Below are 17,637 nucleotides of genomic sequence, written 5' to 3'. Positions count from 1 at the left end.
AATGTTCAACAATAGAGAAGTGGTTAATAAATCAGGCTACATACACCATGATTTATTTATAGAATACTATATGATACAGCCATTAAAAATAATGTTCTGAAGAATATTTAATGGCACAGCAAAATGTTCACAATATAATTTTAAGAGAAAAAAATCGGGCTATAAAACTCAAGTCTCAATTCTGTTCTTTAAAGAAAGTATGTGTGTGTGTTTGTGTGTGTGTGTGTGTGTGTGTGTGTATGTGTTATGCATGTATTTAGAAAAAAGAACAAAGAAGAAATATAGCAGTATAGCAAAAATGTTGGCTGGTTAGCCTTTCTTTTTTACTTCTTCTTTATAGTCTTTTGTATTTTTACATTTTCTCTAATAATATGTACAGCTGACCCTTCATATCTGCAGGTTCTGCATCTGTGAATTCAACTGAGGATCAAAATATTTGGAAAAAATAAAAAATATATAAATTATAATCATTTACATAAGATTTACAGTGTATTAGGTATTGTAAGCATCCAGAGATGATTTAAAGTATATGGGAAGGCCAGGGGCAATGACTCACACCTGTAATCCCAGCACTTTGGGAGGCCAAGGCAGGAGGATGACTTGAGGTCAGGAGTTCAAGATCAGCCTGGCCAACATGGTGAAACCCCATCTCTACTAAAAATACAAAATTAGCTGGATGTGGTGGCTCACGCCTGTAATCCCAGGTACATGGGAGGCTGAGACAGGAGAATGGCTTGAATCCAGGAGGCAGAGGTTGCAGTGAGCCGAGATCATGCCACTGCAATCCAGCCTGTGCAGCAGAGCGAGACTCCATCTCAAATAAATAAATAAACAAAGTATATGGGAAAATGTGCTTAGGTTATATGCAAATAAATACTACACCATTTTATATTAGGTACTTGAGCATCCTTGGACTTTGGTACCCAAGGGAGGTCCTGGAATCAATTCCCCATGGTTACTGAGGGACAACTGTCTTATTCTCATAACAATAGATGTTATTTTAACATTTCCATCATCAATTTATTTATTCAACAAAGATTTTTTTTTCTGGCACATACTGTATGCCAAGCAGTATTCTAGACCCTGAAGATACTGTGTTGAAAAAGTCAGCAGGCAGAATTTTCTTAAAACACCCTCTAGCCTTGCATTTAATTCCCCTTAATTGTTTTATGTATTAATTTTGTCTCCAACACTAAATTGTTTACTCCTTAAGGGAAGAGACCTTGTGTTTCCCTTCTCTGTAGCCCTATATCACTCCCTGAATACAGGAAGAAATCAGTAATAGATTTCACTTCAGCAACGGGGCTGGATTGAAAGCGGCCAGTTTTCTGGAATCAGCTACTATAGTAAGAAAAGAGAAGAGGTGCCTTCCTATGTTGGGTTGGTATCTGCCTCTTCCTCCATTGTCTTGGGAATGATGAGGTTGAACATTAAAGACTGCCACCTCCAGTGGATTTTCCTGGCAGCACAGGAGCCAAATGGCTGGCCTGGCCTTTTGTCAAGGAAGCTGCTCTTTCTTCAAGCACCATATCATACACAACACACCTGCCTTTTTGCACGTTAAGCAACTTGAGAGCGTGGCAGGTGATCATGTCCTCTTATATCAGGAGATTTTTTTTTTTTTTTTTTGAGACAGAGTCTCACTCTGTTGCCCACACTGGGGTGCAGTGGCGCGATTTCGGCTCACTGCAACCTCCACCTCCTGGGTTCACACAATTTTCATGCCTCAGCCTCCTAAGTAGCTGGGACTACAGGAACATGCCACCACGACTGGCTAATTTTTGTATTTTTAGTAGAGGCGGGGTTTCACCATGTTGGCCAGGCTAGTCTGAAACTCCTGACCTCAAGTGATCCACCCACCTCGGCCTCCCAAAGTGCTGGGATTACAGGCTTGAGCAACTGTGTGGAGCCATCAGTTCTTTACTGTCTTTATATAGTGGATTCCTTGGGCAATCTGAGGAAGCCTACTGACCTTTCTTAAAATAATGTTTTTTGATGAATAAAATAAAGGCATAGGATTACAAGGAAAACCAAGTATGTATACTGAAGTACTATTACCAAAACAGTATGTTTAAAATATATATTACATAGTAATAGATTTGCTTCTTTGAACCACATTTTAAAAAAATCAGACATTGCATTTGAAATACAGACAAATTAAAGTAAAATTTTATTGTTTAAAAGACATACCCATATAAAGGCTGTTTTTGCCTAGCTTGAATAACAACATGAGACAGCGGGATGTCTTTGATGAGATAATACACTTGTCATGCTGGAGAGCCAATTGATTTTGATTTTTTTATAGTAACGATTAAAAATCCAATCCCCAAATGTATATTGTTGAAAATGGAATTAAAGCTTTTATGGCTCCTTTGCAAAGTAGACAGAGGTTTCTGTCAAGGAGCACCAAAACTCTCCAAGACTTTTTAGCTAAACTCTAGTTGTAGCTGTTTTCCGTCCCAAGATCGATGTTTGCCATCTTTGGCTAGGCGAACACCTTTGAGACAGTTTGTATCAACAAGAAAAAGAATGTGATTCTATGGTCCAACTTTGACACCATCAAGATAGAAATAATTTTTAAAGGAGTTCTACAGTGTTTCTAGGTGTTTGTAGATTTCTCTTTTCAAATAAACTGACAGTATTTTGTATGTCAACTTCATTGAGGTAAAGCACTTCCTCCAGCGTCGCAAAAGTTGGCAAAGATGTCAGCCTCAACTCTCCTTTCGTATTGGCAACTGAGCCAAAAAAACTGGTAAAGATTTCAGGATCATTCATAATGGTGGTGTCAGGGCCTCAAACTGGAAGATTCATCTCATTCAGATGGTTAAAAATATCCGCTGGGTCAGCCAACCCACAGAAAACATTTTTTTTTTTTTTTTTTTTTTGCTACGTGTTCCAGGAGTGGATTTTCTTTTTCTTTTAGAAAACAGTGAATCTTTCCCCTTGAAAGATAGTGAGCTTCTCTGTGGTAGAGAAGCACTTCATTTTTTGCCATCATTTCTTGACAAAACCTGCAAAAATGCTGTGATTCAGAGACTAGATAAAAGTTGATGACTTTTATGGCTGTTGACAAAACTTCTCTTGGGACTTACTGAAGAGCCAGAATATGTTTGTGTGAAATGCGGTGAGTGAGAACAACGTAGGTACTCCGTTTTACTCAAGTGGCGAAGTCACACGCACAGCCACGCATTGCGACAGCACTGTCTGTGCTAGGAAATGAACCTTTTCTGTCGAGTCACTTTTGTTTGACACAAGCAAAACAGAACAAAAACCTTTATACCATCTGCAAAACATCAGCAGCCTTTGTAGTTTCCGAAGACACTCACAAAACAAAATCTTTCTTTGTTGAAGTCAGCAGGCGCATCATGCACAAAACACGCAGGTGGTTACCTGGAAGGATACCTGTAGTTTCACAGAGTGACTTGTGGGAGTAATGGCGAGGCGACCACTTCCTCCATAACTTGCTTCAAGACATGCCTATTATTCTTCATAGAAGCACCTCATCTGACTAAATAATCACCTCCAGTTTTTACCTCTGTTTCTATTCACAAATCTACTCCATATTCCCACTGTATGTGGCTTTAGATAAAGTTTCTCCAGTAATGTGAGGCTTTTTCTGTTTGGCATCTGGTAAGAAATTTCAAGAACGCTTCAAGAAAAGGTTTTTATGCCAAATCCACATTTTGAAGTATCTGAACTTTTTTTTCTTTTTCTTTTCCTTTTCCTTTTTTTCCCCCCCGCGAGGTAGAGCTGAGGTAGAGTACAGTGACGCTATTATTTCGCCCTGCAGCCTTGACCTCCCAGTCTCAAGGGATCCTCCTACCTCAGCCTCCTGAGTAGCTGGGACCACAGGTGCCACACCAACACACCCAGCTAATTTTAAAAAAAAATTTTAGAATCAAGGTCTTGCTGTATTGCCCAAGCTGCAAGCTTTTTCTAACTGAACTTCCTTCATACACATGCACACAAAACTGGGCATTTTGGATACATCTTCCAGATAGACAACGGTGGGTCCTCTTTCAGTCTTCCTGACTTCAAAATTCCATTCCCAATAATTTTTTTCACAAAAGAAAAAAGTCATTGTGACTTTTTCTGTCCAGTCACTTCATTAATGTAAACAAAGCCAAATACACAGTTTTCATCAGGCCTTCCTTTTCTTTTCCCAGCCTGAAGATAAATTGGGTCTGTAAAAAATAAATAATAAATAAAGCTAAAATAAAATGTTTTATGCCACTAACATTCTTTGAAGCATCATATTTTCTTTATGATTCCTAAGTAATTTGTTTGATAGACCTACATAGGAGGCAATCATTTGTATATTAATTAAGTAAAGTGTCAAATATTTGTTAAATTTTATGACCAGTGAGTAAAATAAGACAGGTTTTATGATTACCCAAGGTTTCAGTACTGTTAGTATCTTTTAACCTCTGCACAGATGTGGGATTACCACAGTTGATCACGAGTCCTATCCTACCTGGAATTTAGCTAGTGCTGCATGTGATTTCCTGTGACTTTTTAGAAATAATGATTCTTATTTCTGATATTGTCAGTGTTTCTCACAAAGGTTTTTTTTTTTTTAGGTATGTGATATTTTCACAAAATAATAGTGCAAGAACAACATGTGAGTAACATAGTGTGCAGGTAAGACTGCACTTCATATCACAGACATTGCACAAATACAGAGTAAATCCAGAAAAAAAATAGAGAACACTTCTGCTTCTCCCAGAGCTTATCGCACCGTGCACGACCTGCATCACCGTGCAATCTGTCAGCAATCACAAGAAGTTGCTTTAAATATCACACTCCGACAGTTCACTCAGCAATCAGACGTATCCCAACTCAGCTGTGCCACCCAAGGTGGCACTGCCTACGGAGAGTTAAAAATTCAAGTTAGAACAGTTCAGATTGCAAAACTTCACAAACCATTAAAACGATTCAACTCCTTCTGCAAATTCATCCACAAACAATTCAGTTAAGGGATGCTGGAAAGTCTGGGTCACCTACAGGAAAACACTCAGATCTGCTGCTTGATGACTGCCCTGTTGAGGTACCAAGTTGCCACAAGTGGCCAGATGTAGAGCAGGAGAGTCTGTGGGGAATTCTGAGCTCACATGCTGTCTAGCAGCCAGTCTGAGAGCTACTGTGATTTCAAAATAGTCGTGGGTGTTAATGACATTTCCAGATATCTACAACAACTGTAATGTGATACGAAAACATTTGCGATTCTATTAATGACAAAATCACAGTTAGAGCTAATATGACTGGTTTGTTGCCACATTTGTAATTGAAGGAAATGCTACATTTCACATAGAAGATAGTAAAAAAAAAAAAAAAAAGCTATAATTTTTCTCTACCCAAGTTCATGGAGCCTCTGGCTCCTATTCCACAGACCCCTTAGCAGTAGGGTGGCAATCTACAGACTCAAGTTAAGAACTTCTGCCATATATAGCTCAGAGTGGTCCCAAGAGACTGGTTCCCAAATTTCAGATAAAAGAAATGAAAAAGAGTAAATGTTTAATAATGCTAAACTTATGAAACACAAGGATTCTTTCTTCTTTACTTTTAAGATGTTCTTCTAATGAAATGATAGAGACAGCAGATGGTATTTTTTTAAATATTTACTAGGTGAAAGTGAAAAGTCAGCAATCCTATGTCAGTTCCCCCACCCACTCTTTGTATTGTGTTTATTGATCTAAGAAATTCAAAATCTGAGACGTGTTGGTCCAGGGCACCATGACAAATCCAATGAGCCCCCATGTCTAGTTCCCCTAACAGGACCCTGGGTTAGTTCATTTGTCCACTTTTCAGAGAAGATGACCCCATTTGCAATCCATGGCGAAATTCTTATCAGTCTATGCCTTCACAGTCATCCCATTTTCCTGGCAGAGCACACAGCTTGACTCTGTGTAGCCAGATGAGCCTGAGAAGAATGTGGTTGTGACTGGGTGTCTGATACCTAGAAATGCCAAGGTCACCTTGCCACCACCAGGGAAGCTGGCCCCAGTGGGAATCAGCAGAAAGAGAGAGAGGGAGCCTGAGTCCTTGGTGACATCACAGAGCTGATTCTACCACTGGGGCAAGTGCTACCACCCATGGACTTCCTGCTATGTGAGATGATTTCTGATTGTTTATAACCATTGAGTTGGGGGATTTCTTACCATGCAGGTGAAGTCATCCAGACTGATATAGCTAGACAGCTTGGGAAGCATTAAGAAGGGGCATTTTGGGAAGCATTAAGAAGGGGCATTACCGCTAAAGCACAGGTTCCTAAACCAGGGTATCAAATGTGCTTGCCCATCTCAGTTTATGTAGATTATGTCTCCTGCAACCCTTAATTCAATCCATCCCCCCATGTCTTGCTGATTTTACCTCCTAAATATCCCACTGATCCTTCCTATTCTTTCCATCTCCTCTGCCAACTCTAGCCCAGCTACTGCCAGCTCTTGTTTGGTCTAAGGCATCAGCCCACCAACTCCCACTACAGCCTCTTCCACACAGCAGCCAGAGGGACTTTGTGTTAGTGCAGATCTGTTCACATTGCTTTCCTGATTCAAATCCTGATGAAAACCTTTGTTCTAAGTGTAATAGCAAACTACTTAAGTTACCGACAAAACCCTAGAGAACCGCGCCCTCCACACCCTCCTCCAGCTCCAGCCACACTGGCCCTCCTCCTGCCTTTCCCTCCTGTGTCGGGTTAAAGCATTCAGATCCTATAGAGGTCAGTTCAGAAATCACTTCCTTAAACACAACTTTAACGACCACATTCTCTGCCAGCCCGAGGCTGGCCCCTCAGTAATACTCTCACAGCCCTCCATCAAGCCCTGCCAAGGATTCAATGCGATCTTTTTGTTTCACCATTGAATTCGCAGACCCTAATACAATGTAGGTGTTCAAAACATATCTGTGAAATGAACAGATGGATCTTCACAAACAATCCTAGATACACCTGGGGAGTAGCTTGTCCCCAAGGTGTATCTGGCTTCATAAGCAGTGCACAGAAGCCCTCTTCACAGTTCCCTGTGTCCTGCTCACAGACACAGCAGCCTGCCCTTGACTACTCCCTCTAGAGGGAGGGAGGTGTATGCCTCCTACCCTGCTTCTAACGGTGACCCAGTGTTCCCCACCCATACTTTTTCTGTATCGTGGAAGGAAGCAATATTGCATAATGCATATGATGAATTAAATGTCTGTGTCCTCCCACAATTCTTATGTTGAAGTCCTAACCCCCTTTTGTGTTGGCATTAAGAGGTGCAGCCTCTAGAAAACAAAAGGTTCAGACAAGTCCTGAGGGTGGAGCTCCCATCATGAGATTAGTATCCTTATGAGAAGAGTAAAAGACTCTCTCTCTCTCCCACTGGCTCCCCTACCTTCACTCCCCCTTATGCAAAGATAGAGCAAGAAGGCACCCATCTACAAACCAGGAGGAGAGGCCTCATCAGATTCTGCTGGGACCTTGATCTTGGACCTCCCAACCTCCAGAACGGTGAGAAATGTCTGTTGTTTAAGTAACCCAGCCTGTGGTGTTTTATTATAGCAGCCCAAGCACACTAAGATAATGCATTAAAGGTGTGGGCGACAGAATCAGACACACGAACTCATTCCAGTTCTGCCACTTCCCAGTTGTATTTCCCAGGGCTAAGTTCATAACATCTCTAAGCCTCAGTTCCTCATCTGTAAAATGGGATAATAAAAGCATGAACCTCACACAGTTGCCATGAAGATTAAATGAGATCATATATGTAAAGCTCTTAGCAAAGTGCCTGGCACATGGCCTAAACATTCAGCAATGGGTATCTTCACTGCCACAGAACTGAAACAGAGTCTTAGAGATCAACTGCAGTTGACCCTGGACCAACACAAGGGCCAGGAGTGCCAACCCCTTGCCTCCATGCAGTTGAAAATCCACATATAACTTTTGACTCCCTCAAAACTTAACTCCCTTAAAACTTAACTGATAGCCTACAATTGGTTGGATGCCTTACTGATAATATAAACAACACATATTTTGTATGGCATATGTATCATATACTGTATTCTTACAATAAAGTAAGCTAGAAAAAAGAAAATGTTAAGAAAATCATTAGGAGAAGAAAACACATTTACTATTTATTAAGTGGAAGTGGATCATCATAAAGGTCTCCATCCTCAAGTCTTCACGTTGAGTAGCCTGAAGAGGAGGAGGAAAAGGAGGTCTTGCTGTCTAGGGGTATTTTATGGAAGTAAATGATAAAAGAGACTAGTATCTACACATATTTTATGCATTCGTGACATAGCTTTTCTTAATTTTTTTGACATTTCTAGGCCACATGGCTCATCTGTGAGTTGTTTCAAATTGTTGTACATTTCCCTCCCCTAAAAAAATCCCAATATGTTTGTTGAACAAAATCTGTGTAAAAGTGGACCTGTGCAGTTCAAACCCATGTCATTCAAGGGTCAACCATAGTAAACAAGCTGATTTCACAGAAGAGGAAACATGCTGTGAAGGGGCTCCAGTGGCAGTAGCAGCAGGAGGAGGCTGACGTGATTCCCACCCCGTGCAGTTTCCCTCAGAACCTGGACCCACCCTGATTCTCTGTGCTCTGATGACTCGGGGCCCTCCCGGGACTCAGAGAGGGTCTGCAGAGGGAGCAGCCAGGAGATTCTCTCCCCTGGACACATGGTGAGTTGAGATATTTATTGAATAAATGCAGAAGAGACCAGAACCAGAGGGGTGCTTCTTGGCCCCAAGAGACCATGTATTGCCCCAGAAACACAAAGTGGCACCACCCAGGAAAATTAATTAATCCAGTACTGTTCATCTCTTTCAACAGGCCTTCCTGGGAAGGACATTCCAGACTGTTTATTTATTAGGCTTTCTTTCCACACTATGGTAGCTTTCTCCCCTTCCTGGGATCCACGCAGATGAAATTCCTGCTAATGGCATCCTCATCATGTCGATCCCCAAAGGTTATTTTGCAAAGATGCAATTCAGAAACAGCTTTACATGTGCACGCATCTGAACAAAAAACATACTCCTTGATGCCTGCCTGATGTTTCAGCTGAGGGCAGCTGCTTGACAACAACTGGGAAGATGAGAGAGAGAGGCAGAGAGAGGAAAAGAGAGAGAGAGAAAGAGCCTAAGGAGTGTGGATACCAATGGGAGCAACACAATCAATCACTTCTAAAGGGCACATTTGCCCTGGAGAAAAGGTTTAAGGAAATAAGCAAGCAGATTTAATGAAAAATTCTGAGTCTATTGATTGAAATCTGTTGCCTATTCTTACTATTCAAGAACACACCATTTTTGCATTAGGCAATTGGTTTATGACTTATGTAAACATAAGAATACATAAAAACTTTTCAAGAGACGGGAAAGTTCAGCGAAGATGTTTCATTCAATTGCCCTGCAGTGTTCATGTCTCCTTCCCTGTTGTCTTCATGATGAGACTGGTCCAGGCCCCTTCAGACTGAAGCCCCCTCTGCTCCACTGCTGATAACAATCACAAACAAAGACGACAAAGAGCTGCTCTCAATCACACCCGCCTCTGTCTCCTTCCTCTGCAAAAGCTGCTCCCTCTGCCTGGAACCCTACCTCCTCTGGACTCTTTACCCTCCCCTTGACCATCACTGTTAGCCTAGAAGGCAGCCTTCCAACACTATCTCCTGCCAGGAGCCTTGTCTGGTGTTCCCACACGGCATTAAGAGCTTCCTCCAGTGGGTTCCAGTGGTGTTTTGTTCCCACCCGTTGTGACAATGATCACACCGCTGTAACTATCAATTCCAAGACACATTTTTCCCCACATTTTCATGTCCTGATAGGTCAATGGGCCCACTCCTATTGTGAAAATGATTACTCTGTTCATACTGCTCAATTTTAAAACCTGTTTTTTCACACTTGAGTGTTTCTGAAACCAGAATATTTTGCTAATGTGGACATTGACTGTGGTAGTGTTTCTGACTTTTTTTCTTCTGAAAATCTGTTATTATATTGACAGTACATTTTAAGATCAAAGAGCTGTGTTACTTACTTGTGTGTCTCGACTGAGAACTCTTAGGGAGCAGGAACTGTGTTCTAGTCATCTTTGTATCTCCATCCCTTAGCACAATACAGTTATGCAGCAATTGCTCAATAAAGGTTGGAGGGAGTGAGGAATGTCGGGGGGGGGGGGCTTCTTTTTGTGCTGCTATAACAGAATACCACAGGCTAAGTAATTTGTAAACAGAAATCTATTGGCTCACAGTTCTGAAGGCTGGGAAGTCTGAGGTCAAGGCATCAGCAGGTTTGATGTCTGATGAAGATATTCTGTTCTTCCACGATGGTGCCTTGCACGTTGTGTCCTCACATGATGGAAGGCAGGACAAGAGAGAGAGCCCACTCCCAGAAACCCTTTATATGGCAGCATTAATCCATTCATGAGGGTAGAGCCCTCATGACCTAAACACCTCCCATTAGGTCCCACCTCACAACACTTGCCTTGGGGAGTACCTAACATATGACTCTGGGGGGATGCATTCAAACCATACCAGGGAAGAAAGAAAGGAAGAAAAGAAGGAAGAAGGGGACTGTATACAATTTAGATATCACCTGCTCATCCCTATCTCATTCATTTGGTTTCTCATAAGAAAGCACTGGGGTTTCTCCCCGCAAAACCTTGCCTCTGGGCTTCCCTCCTCACTGTTCTCTGGGCACTCACCTCTGTGATGGATTATCAGCACAACACAAGGGTCGTCAACAACACAGGGCACACACTATGATGAGAGAAAACAATCAAAAGGAAAGTTATAGGTTCAGGGTTATCATTCAATTCAGCTTCACCAGCCAGGAGCCAGGACACCCTTCCATGAACTCTATATTCCCCAGGGAAGAGCTCACCTCCACACCTTCTACCCATCTCAGCTCCTCCCTGGCCCACAAACCACGCCCAGATCTGGGCTTTCCCTTACCTATTCCACCCCATTTCTGAAGACTCCAGTCAGCTGATTTCTTCACCTTGCCCAGCTCATGCCCTGCAGTGACATCTTCCCCAGCCCCTTCCATCAAGGGCCTGCTCAAGCTTCAGCTCCTCCATGGCTTCTTCCCTGGTGACCCCTCACCATCCTCTGAATAGCCCTGGTCATCTGAGCCATACCAGTCACCGGTGTTGATTCTGTGGCTGTTGTTTCATAGCATTTCCCACAGCACAGGGCTATACACAAAATCAGAGCTCAAACACATGACTGACATGAATTAATACAGCAACTGGCTTTTCTGCAATGCTTCATCCTTTATCATTTCCTTGGTGCATCCTTCCTTCTTCTCCTAGCCCTAACAAATCCCTCTCTCTGAGGCCCCCTGGTTAGCTAAGAATTATGCCCCTTGCCTCTGTTTGTTTGTTTTTTATTCAGGTATTTTGTTAGAAACACCCTCCAATCACACGGCATGCAGCTCCCCAACACTCGAGCCTATAAGCCAGCCCTGACTTCCCTACAGACATCTCTCTGAGCTGGCCTCTCTCCTTGGCTGCTGCACTTTTCTTACAGATTCTTCTCTATCCTCATCAGAGGAAGTTTCATGGGTTCCTCTCCAATATCTCGTACATCAAGGGGGCATTAGAAGTAGAAGAAGGTTGTTAAGTTTAAGGTCAGGTTCCAGCCCATGCTGAGGTCTGAAGGGAGTTGGTGGATGAATGGCAGATGGATAGGAGGAACACTTAGGGAGCCATAAGTAGGTGAAATGTAACTTTATTCAGCAGCTCTCTTACACTGTCTGTCTCTGTCTCGGCTGCTTGCTCCAGCAGCTCCCACATACAGCTACACAACCAGCAGTCCCTTCAGGGTAAACAGCTTAACTCTTGCCCTGTGGGCACAAGCGAGCCAAGCTGTGTCCTGGCTCCCCCTCATCCATTTACAAAACGGACAGCTCTGGCTTTCTCTGGCTTTCTCTGGGCACAAGCATGCCTGTACAGTGTCAGCAGGGCAATTACACCTTTTACAGACGATAGTGGCTCCAAGCCAAGTGATGAGCCTTCCCATATTATGGCTACATGGCTGTGATTATACAACAAGTGGAGCTATGCTCCTGCACTACAAATTGGCTGAGTCACGCAGGATGTTTACCTCGGCCTATCCTTGCTTGGCTGCAGCACAGCCATGTTCCTTACAAAGGGGCAGCCACAGCACCACGTCAGCTTGTGTGGAATTCATAGCCAACTGACTCTATTAGGTTCTGTTGACATGAGCTGCTGTTAAGTCAGGTTTTTCATCCTTTACAGAAACAACTGATTTTGCGAACCTAAGGAGTGTAATTTAAATTTATCCCTGTTACATTTCATCATGTTTAGCCTGATTGTTCCAGTTGGTGACGATCATGTTGAAGCTTCACTCTGTCCTTTCGATTTCTCAGTAGGGTGGAAACAAACTCAGTGTTTACAGCCTTAATCGGTGGCCTCAGTGAAATAATTAACACCATGTCTACATTGGGGTTTTAATTCAGTTCTCGACCCTGAGATCATAACAAAGTTGGGTCAGCTGAACTGCCTTTTAGGGCTCATTTTCATCACCATAGATAAGATAATCGTTCATTATCTTCTCCCAACCTCACTTCCACCGTTAGGCTCCTCCACAGCACCCCCTGTCTCAGTAAATGCACTGCCATCCTACAGGTGACCATGCCAGGAACTGGGGTTGGGGTGGGGAGTGCAGATTCCCAACTCCTGTCTCTCCATGAGCCCCACAACTGAATCAGTTCCTTAGCCTTATCGATTGATGATGCCTCCTAAATCAATCCAGTTCCTCAGCCACCAATCTCTCTTACATGTCAGCCACGCCTTTGTGCAGGCTTCCTCCTGGCCTGTGCGCTCTTCCCCCTCCTTCATCTATTTATCTTCTATCCTTCAGGTTTCAGCTCAAACCTTGCTTCCTCCAGGAAGGCTTCTCTGTCCCATAGATATGATCGGAGCCTCCTGCCAGCAGCTTCCGTAACATGGTGCTTTCTCTCTGATTCACCGAACTCACCGCACATTGTTGCTGGTGGAACTCTCCCCAGCTACTCCTAAGTTCCCTGAGGATAGAGAAGGATTCTGTTTTGCTCATTGTATCCCTAGCCTACAGTAGATACTCAATGAATATTTCTTGAATTATTGCATTAAGTATGGTGCCATGAGTTTGGTTGCACAAGGTTTAAATCACTAGCAAGTGAGTTGGCTCCAGACCCTTAAGACCTCTGGCATGGGGAAAGCACACCAGCTTTGCCCTCTACACAGCAGCGGGACCTGGGTGATTCTATGAGCCTCAGTTTCCTCATCTGAAAAGTGAGAATAAAAACGTATCATATGGGATTGTCACAGGGTCAAAGGAAATCATGCACATGAGCTTGCTCCCAAGCTGAAAAGCATGGTTCAAGCACAGGTAAAACCATAGCCACCCAGTCCCTCTGTGAGTGACTTTGCCCTGGCTTTGGAGGCTGTGCCAAAGTTGCATAGGCTCAACCTTGACCACGTGACTCAACAGTGTGGGCTCAGTAAAGTCCAGCAGGTCTTTCTTAGCTCCTTCTCAACCCTTTCTGCTATCCTCATTCTTCTGTACTACTGGGCCACTTCCAGAAACTTTCATAACTGCAACTTCTATTGCACTCTCTTGGTGGAGGGTTTAATGATCCTGAAGGCCCTAGAAATACACTGAACTTAAAACGCCAAATGGAGAGCATTGTGCATTTTAGTGAAACAGCAATTAGGAGCAGCAGTCACCACGTACTTGGGAGGGCAAGAGAGCCGAGGAGAAAAGTAATAAAGTGACCTCATAAAGACACTTAATTTCATTACCACCAGACGCAGTTTCCCATTATTGCTCTTGGTGTTTAATGGTTTTATGATTTCATCTATTGATGCTTAGCTAGTTCATTAACTGTGCTGCTAAAAATACAATTATTTCCAACAAACCCTTCATCACTAATAAATGGGGGGAAAAACCTCCATCATTACCAGAAAGCGGTGGGGTGGACACACCTGTGCAGTAACGCTGCAGCCCCAAAGTTCTCATAGAGACTGAGACTGTAACCACACAGGTTTCATGTGGCCAGTTTAGAAATTCAGTCAAGCAACTGCTTTATTATTTGGCTGATTCCAACTAACTAATGGACTGATTTTGTGCACCCAACTGACATAGACTTTGATTGAGCAGCTGAGTCACAAAGCTGGTGGCCAATGTGAGATCTGAGGATCTGCTTAACTGCTCATTCATTCACCGGGTATTTACTAAGCCCCTACTGGGTGCCAAGCCCCAGTCAGACATGCAGTGATATGTAAACAGGCAGGGGTTTTGTTTTGGGGAAGCCTGTAGCCTAGTTGAGAATCTGTGTCTGCTGGGATCAGGGGAAGGAGAATCCCAGTAATTGAGCTGGGGGTCAAGGCAGAGAGCTCCACCCCTGACTTGGGGTGTGGGGAGGAGATAGCGGGCACTCAGCAGGGCAGAAGGTTTTCCATTTCACTTAGCATCAAAGCTGAAGCCATCATGATGGCCCTGCAGGGTCTATCCTCCAGCCCCATCCTCTGACCGCTCTATGGTCCTACAAGAGGAGGAAGGGGATGTCAGTACAAGTCACCCAGGTCATGAGTCAGAGGGAGCCCAGGGCCTAACAAAAACCTACATAAAGATTTTTTAGGTAGCCCACCTATCCTAAGGAGTGCTCCTTTTTTTTTTTTTAATTTCTGGAGCCCAAACTGCTCAGCTGTATCCCCCTATCTCCTGTATCTCCTACTGCTTCTCCCCTTGCACACTCTGCTCGGGCCTCTTTATTTTTCCTTGTCCAAGGCAGGCCTCAAGGCCTTTGCCCTTGCTGTATCTCTGCCTGCTATGCTCTTCCCCAAACACCTCGGGTCTCATCGCCTGGCTTCATCCAGGTCTTTGCTTAAACTGTTCTTAGTGAGACCTTTCCTGCCCACCCACCCACTCCCACCACTCCCTGCCCCCTTCCTGCGTTCATTTTTCTCTGTAGCTCTTACTGCCGTGTAAGAGATTACATATTTTACTTTTTTTATATGTTTGCTGACTGTCTCCCCAACTAAGATGCTGGCTCCTAGATGGCAGGGAGTTTTCTATTTTGTTCCCTGCTCACTCCCCAGCATCACAACAGTGTCTGGCATTTAAAAGGTACTTAGGAGGCCGGGTACAGTGATTCACGCCCGTAATCCCAACACTTTGGAAGGCCGAGGCAGGCAGATCACAATGTCAAGCGATCAAGACCATCCTGACCAACATGGTGAAATGCCGTCTCCAGTAAAAATACAAAAATTAGCTGGGCATGGTGGCGTGTGCCTGTAGTCCTAGCTGCTCAGGAAGTTGAGGCAGGAGAATCACTTGAACTTGAGGAGTGGAGGTTGCAGTGAGCCGAGATTGCACCACTGCACTCCAGCCTGGCAACAGGGTGAGACTCAATCTCAAAAGAAAAGGTACTTAGTAAATATGTGCCGACTGCCTGAATGTACTTATTGTTTGTCTATTGCCTCCCAGGCCCAGCACACTCTCTGCACACGGCTCGGTCACACTTGGCTCCTTTGCCAGCTGACTTCTTCACAAGCTCTCTCAATAAGAGATGCTGGGAGAGTAGTGCTGATCTTCTATTCCTCTCACTCTTTCTCTCATTCCTTCTTCTCCAGGTGATGTCTCTCAAGCAGCTGTGCCATTTCCATCATCTCAGCTCTAGCTGCAGCGGTCCCTCCTCCACAGCACTGCTCCTCCTCTGCATCCCAGATCCTAATGGTAACCCTCCTTCTTTTTGCTCCCCCAGCTGGGGCAGCAGCTTCCTACAGGTCATAAGCCCTGGGCCACCTCTCGGTCTCCCTCTTGCCATCCCAGCCTTCCAACATCTACACATTCTATAGCCAGTGTGAAATTCCTCTGTCGGATACACCACGCCTGGTTTGTGTTTTCCTGCCTGAATCCTGACAAATACAATGAACCAAGGAGGGAAATCAAGGCACAAGCACAGCCCCAGGGACTGAGCCAACATGGAGAAAGGGCCAGAGAGCTCTGACAGAGGCCCTCCCACCCTTCCCAACTCTGCGAGGAGCAAAGAAGCTCCAACAGCAACGAGAAAGCCCCGCAGTGCAGACTGGTCTGCCAGATCCCAGCTGAAGGCTGACCCCTCTCAGTGGTGGGGCAGACACTGAGGAGCATGCTCTGACTCAATTTGGCTTGACTCCTGAAAGTCTGAACCACAAAGACAGCCAGCCCTGTGCATCCAGCTGAGAGATGCTGGAGAAGAGAGACGCAGGACTGATTCTCTGACACTCCGCATCCCAGGCCTGGGAGATGATGCAGAGCAGTCTCAGTGGCCTCCCAGCATGGTGTATACCAGGTGATCATTGAGGCTGCCGTCTAATCACAGTCATGGTTATTGCCTCACACCACATGGATTTCTCCTTCAGTCCTGTGACCACAGCTGAGACAATGCACAGTCCAGGGGTGCAATTTTTAATGTGCCTGAGGTTGAAATGTATAAATTTAATGGGTAATTGACACATTTTTTTCCTGAGAAGGTGTTATTGGTAGTGCATCTCATTATGAATAGCATCTGGAATTGAAGAATGGAAAAGCTGTCATTCCCAAACATAACTGCTTCTCAGAGTCTCACTGGGAGTGCCTCAAAAATTCACATTCTCAGAACCCAACCTCCAATAGTTTCTATTCAAGGGGGCAACACTGCAGTCCGGGAATGCATTTATATTTTAAATCTCCTTACGGCATTAGCAAGAAAAACTGAGCACTTTAATGTGCTAGATGGTGCCGTGCCCTGTCACTGAGCCCTAGAAGCAGTCCCACTGTTCCCACTTTTATGAATAGGAAATGGAGGTCTGAGAGGATTGCAACTCCCACAGCTTACTAGTGCTAGATTGGGGATTGAGAAGCCCGTGTTCTTTCCATCCCATCATGCCAGCCATACTCACACCTTTGACCAGGGGAAGGGCTGAAAGGCAGATTCTGAAACGAACTTTTGGTGTCAGGACCCTCTCCCAGCCTGGTGGTGGAGAACTAGAAGCAAAGAAGTCCCCCAAGAAAATTCAGATTTTCCCAGGCATCTTCCCAATGGATCCAGGACCCATCTGGCCAATCCATCTGGTGAACTTCTCCTCTGCAAGACAGAAAGAAGTACTGGACATGGCCCCACCCTTGAGGTGGTTCCAGTCTCATTAGGAACAATAACAACAAAGAACAATGGCCAGGCACGATGGTTCACCCCTGTAATCCCAGAACTTTGGGAGGCCAAGGTGGGCCACCCTGGCCGACATGATGAAACCCCATATCTACTAAAAAATACAAAAATTAGCCAGGCATGGTGGTGCACACCTATAATCCCAGCTACTCGGGAGGCTAAGGCACAAGAATCGCTTGAACCTGGGAGGTGGAGGTTGCAGTGAGCCGAGATCGTGCCACCGCATTCCAGCCTGGCCAAAAGAGTGAGACTCCATCTCAAAAAAAAAAAAAGCAGGGTGGGGGGGAACAGAGAGAAAAGAGAAAAAAATAAAGAACAACAGGCAGTACTGTCAAATTCCACAAAAAATAGGACAAGGATCATGCATATAAGGCTCCGGGAGACAAAACTTTCCAGAAACTGAAGGGCATCCTCAGCCTTCACTCTGCCCTTTGGGGAGAGCATTTGAGTGTCAGGAACTCTGGTGGTGC

Source organism: Macaca mulatta, chromosome 14 (assembly GCF_049350105.2).
Source record: "Macaca mulatta isolate MMU2019108-1 chromosome 14, T2T-MMU8v2.0, whole genome shotgun sequence".
Classification (NCBI taxonomy): domain Eukaryota; kingdom Metazoa; phylum Chordata; class Mammalia; order Primates; family Cercopithecidae; genus Macaca; species Macaca mulatta.
This window is presented reverse-complemented; position numbering follows the sequence as displayed.